Here is a 6,000-nt window from a genome sequence, read left to right as displayed (position 1 = left end):
CTAGGCCCCTGTATAAGTAAACTTTTCACAGATGCACCCCATATTTTCTTCACATTCTCCCAATATTTAATTTTGATCCACCTCACTCACTGTTTTTGGATATTGCCACTAATTCCAGTACAAGTTGCTGACAATGAAAATATGCCAAAACAATCAAAATATAGTCCCAAACTGAAGGTTGCCTAAAACCCAAACTCTAGAGAAAATAGCAAACAATTAATAATCATGATTACTACACAAACTTACCCCATTATTCTTTGGTTAAATTCTACTACTAGTCCTTGTATTTTATGAACGTTGTAGGTTTAGTTTCTATATTTTAATTTTATCATTTTTAGTCTACACTTTTGATATGTTCAATTTTAATTTTTGTTTAAATTCAATTACTAATCATATATTATATGTACAGTTGTAGATTTAATTCATATTTTCAATTAAATCATTCTATGTCCTTATTTTTTTTGAATTTTGAAATCCCAATCTTGGCACAAAAGACAGTTTTTAATCCATTAAGTGAAATTTTAGTTAGTAATACTTGAAAATAACAATCTGATATGGCATTACACATATGTCTGTTGCATCAAATTTGAAATAATAGAACTTAACTTAAAGAATTTAACAATTCTCGTTTAGTGAGGACTGAAATTTCAAATTTTGAAAAGTATAAGGACTAAGAATGACCAAATTAAAGTATAAGAACTAAATCTACAACTTATACAAAGTACAATGACTAATATTAGAATTTAACCTTATTCTTTTTCTTCATATATACCCTTGTTTCTCTGCTTTTCCTACACTTAAACATCCTCCCCTCTATCTCACAGAACAAAACACCTTCCCTTTTGGCTTCACTGCCTTGGCCTTCTTTCTTTGTTTCTGCAATGCCTCTTGGTCCTTGTCCTTTTGTGACCTTTTAAACATAACACAAATTACCCCTTTTTAAACATCTAGCTTTGGAGAATTTCACTCACACTCCACCAGGAATCTATATATTTGGAGATCATCTTTTCTTTTTTTTCACAGCAGTCGATGCCAACTTTTCACCTTAAGGAGTTGATTTTGGAAGAATTTCAGCTGGTTGTGCCACCAATGGTAGAACAGCTGCGGGTTTTATTAGTACATTGGTGACTCAACCGGTTGGAACTCTTCCAAAATCAACTCCGGGCAAACAAGTTTGCCTTAGCTGTTGTAAAAAGATGGTTCCTTTTGGGGGTCTAGGTCCTCAAAATTTTGGGAAATCTTGAATTTTTTTTTTATCTCACAAAAATTTCAATTAAACCCCAAAGCTTTTTAAAAACTTAGTTCCAGAATCCACTACTGATTATTGTTACCAGCATCTATGAATGAGTTCCCATACACATAGATTGCTGGCAGACTATGGGTTAAATTCTCCAAAGCCAGATATTTAAGAAGGGCAGTTTCAATGGTGGGGTAGTAAAGGTTGAGAATTAAGATGAACCAAGGGACAGAGCAGAAACAAAGAAAGAAGGCAAAGGCAGTGTTTCCTTTCACTGCTGTGACATAATACCTTTGCCTCTTATTGCAGTACAAATATCTGCAAGTTTTGTGGTTTAAGCAATCATCAGTAGTTCTTTTTGAGACAAATGAGAGATTTGAGATTAGAGATTAATGTTAATTTGGTTTAATTACATTTCTGGTTAGCAATGTTAATGAAATCGAATAATTTGCTGGTTTTTTAATGCAGGTTTTACCAATGTCAATGGTTCTTGCTGCATTGATGAAGCTGATGGCTCACCTTGTTCCCCTTTTTACCTTAGCTCAATTAATTCATCTTTAAGCGTATATACAACTGTAAATAGAAAAATTAACTATCTATAAACTATATATAAAAGGAAGGATTTAATGACACCTACACACCCACTAATTTTTTTCTTTACCATTAAAGATAAATGGTCAAATTTCATTTTTAATCTCTATACTATGATGATATTTGAGATTTAATCCTTATATGTTATTTACATTTGAATTGGTTCTCTACTTTTACTATTTATACTACTATATATAAAAGGAAGGCTTTAAGGCCTTCCATGTTTGACACCTGTCTTGAAACAATCAGTTTTTTAGTGGTATTGAAAACAGTGGTTTCTAAACTCTTTTTTGATGACTAAGCTCATAAATATTATTAATTAATATAAGTTTTTCTATGAATTTTACTTATTATTTTAAATTGATACTTTATTCAATTATTTATATTTAAATAATTTAATAAAAAAATGTATATTAGTAAAAAAATATGTAATGGTAATCTAATATTAAAAGGATTATTAAATTAATTTATATGATACATGTAAAATTATCGGATCAAAGTTCAAAAAATGAGAATTTATTATTATTGTTGTTGAATCAATTAAACCGGTTGACTATAGTAGAAAAAGAACTTAATATTAAATAATTTTTAATTATAAATTAAATTTTTTACTAGTTTTTTCAAATTTTCTTTTTATTTTTTTAACAATTTTGACCAAATCAATGATTTTTTTTATTTAATTTGGATGACAATTTTCTCAACCTCCTCAGAGTGGGCTCTGGAATTTGGGCTTATCTACTAGGAATATATTAGAACCATTTGTGAATATTTTATTTAATGTTGACAATGATAGGAGATCTTTTTGGTAAGATGCACTTAATTATGAGGCTTTCATTCTCTGCTTTTAACTCATTTTCAAAACTACATCTATTTTCTTTTTATATTTTTTATTTTTTTTAATATTTTTCATGTCAGTTTTACGATTGAGTTGCCTTTTTCAAGAGCATCGCCTCCAAGATTTAAATTTGGATACTTACTTTAGAAATCTAATATATCTTATCGATACACTCAAACACTTACTAGTAAAACTACACCCACTTTTATCTTACAAATACATTTGTTCTTTTTAAACAAAAGAAATAATCACTCATTTAACCCTCTAATTTAAAAATATATATTTTAATCTTTTATTTAATTTTCACATCTTTTAATTTTTAAACTTGTGTTATTTGTCAAATTATCCAAAATAGATAAAAATGTTAATGTTTGTTAACGTGACATCCATATGATAAGCAATTAATTATTTTAAAAATTTTAAAAAATTCAAAAGCTATTTAAAATTATTAAAATTATCTAAAAATATTTTTAATACTTTTATTTTTTAAATAATTAATTACTAATGTTGCATGATGTAAATTGTCACGTCAAGAAAATTAACAGATATTAATTATTCTATCTATTTTAGAGTGATTTGATAAACAAGTGCAACTTTAAAAGCTAAAAGAGTGAGCGAACATACATTTATGCTTTAATAAACCAAATACAAATACATTTGTTGATTAGCATATGGATGGAACTTTTCATTTGGAAAAAGGCTATTGTGATTTGATTAACATTTATACTTTTTTAAATTAATATCATGAGTTAATAAAAAAAGTAGTAAATAATATATATTAAAATAATTTGTACAAATTTAAATTTAAATTTAAAATGGTAAATAAAAATTTTATAGAAAATAAGATTTCATCAAAATAAACGAAAAATGTATTTATCTTTTTTAATATAAGTTATTTGAGTGGCTAAGAATTATTAATTTAAATTAATTTATTGGTAAATCATATAGTAAAACATGAAGAAAAATAATACACGTACCAAATATAATTATATGAGTAATCTAATATTTATAAAAAAATTATATTATTTTTTTCAAGAATCATTATTTTTTAAGGGAAAATATTAATCACCCAATTAAATAGTTCAATTTAGTCCTTGGACTATTAAAATTGTCTAATAAGACTAAATTGGAATAGAGTTAGCATTTATTGTTTAAAAAATATCAATTATTGTTTAGCGAGTTAATATTTTTAAAGTTTTTTTATAGTTTTGTAAATGAAATCTTTTATTTGTAATTGAACTATAGTTGAAAAAAAATTCAAGATATTTCTTATACAATTTATGTTAACCTATTACAATTTGAACTTATTTGATTGTTTTAATAGTATAAGGACTAAATTGGTCCATTTAATGGCATAATAACTTATTTGACCTTCAAACTTTACAAAAAAAAAAAAGTCATTTTGGCCTTCCGTTTAATTTTTCACCATTTTTAGCTCTTAAACTTGTATTATTTGTCAAATTACCAAAAGATAGATAAAAAAATTTGTAACACCCCTAACCCGGCCTAGACGTTATGGCTGAATCCAGAGATGTTACAAAGAATGGGTTTTGAAAACGGAGTTGTCTTGTCAAATTGTTCACATTTCATAATTCACACATATTCACAATTTTGCTGGAAACACCATTTTATTAGTTCATTTGCCAAAAACTTATTACAGCGGAAGCCTTAAAATCGTTATATTTCAAAAATATTATCGTGTTTTTAGAAAACTTTTGTCTGCATAAAAACCTTCGTTTTAAAAAGAGATACGTTTTGTTGAAGCATGCACATTATCAAATGAACGAAGCCAAAACCAACAGTTAAAAATCCAATCAATCCAGAGAATCCAAAAAATTACAAACTCTCAATTGGAAACCAAAGAACTTAGAAAAACCGTAAATGAGCAAGTTTTAACAGTTTACAGTCGAGTAGTCACCGCTGAATCTCTGCCGCACTGATCCACCTAAGTCTATGGATTACCTGAACAGAACAGATAAGCATATGTGAGTTTTCATAACTCAGTGTGTAACCCAACAAAATTAAGCAGCAAACATACAGAAATCATATATATATATATACAATCAAATACAAATTCGGACTTGTGTCCATCCCAGGTACAGATACGGATATAGATATACAGATCAGAAAATCAGTGTCCTATTCCCCATCCTCTACACATCATCTCCGACCATCCCATCACACCATGTGGGGTTAAAACACCCACCCACCCAACCCTACACACCATATTGTGTCATTACGACACATATCAAATAATACGCAGCCAAGTTGCCAGAATATGGGCGATGACCGCCATACAGAACACTTCCTCCTCTTATTCAAATCTCACTCCAATAACAGATACAGAAAATTAAGGTTTAATTAGCCCTTACCGACCTTACAGCAGGCCCACAGTCGATCGGAGCGACGCGTGCTACCCTAAGAAAACTTACCGAAATATGGGCCCACATGCCCAAACACTACAGAATTCTATCTCTATCCAAACACTCTCAGACAATTGGAGCAAAATAAACTCCCTTGCTCACGCAGAGATTCAAACACAAGATCTCCAACACACTAACTCCCTTATCACTCGAACCACCAAGCTCATTCTAATATGACTTTACAGGTAATTAAATATAAACCCACTGAACAAAGGTAAGGCTTAGATCAAAAATAACAAAATTAACAAATCAGGGACTTGAACCCAAGATCTCATACACACCCCAAAACATTTAATCACTGAAGCAAATACACATTTATATAAGATATTTACTGAAATAGGAATAAATTATTTAGGTGTTACAAAATTAATATTTGTTAAATATTTAAATTTTAAAATTTCAAAAATTCTAAATTATTTTTAAAATTATTAAAATTATTTAAAATTATAAAATAATTTTAAATATATTTTAAATATTTTAGAATTTAAAAATTAATTAATTGATAATGTGTCATACACGGACAATCTATGTGTATGTCATATCAGCAAAGTGAATAAATATTAACTTTTTCATACAGTTTGAGATGATTTGATAAACAATGCAAATTCAAGGTCTAAAAAAGGCGAAAAATTAAATGAAAAGTTAAAATAATTTTTATAAAATTAAAGAACCAAAAAATCATTATAACTTTAATAATAGAGAGAATAATTTAATACAATTCCTATAATACAAGAATCTCTCGTATACTTCAACTTCAACGATCCAACTTTTATGACGTGTTTAAAAACAATTGCATCATCCAATTGGATTAAATATTTATGATTTGTGACAACAATAAGTTAAGATGAATTGGGTTGATGATTCAACGAAATGGTTGGCAAGAAAAGTTTGACTAAATTATTTGATAAAAATGA

Source organism: Gossypium arboreum, chromosome 9, assembly GCF_025698485.1.
Source record: "Gossypium arboreum isolate Shixiya-1 chromosome 9, ASM2569848v2, whole genome shotgun sequence".
NCBI lineage: Eukaryota > Viridiplantae > Streptophyta > Magnoliopsida > Malvales > Malvaceae > Gossypium > Gossypium arboreum.
This window is presented reverse-complemented; position numbering follows the sequence as displayed.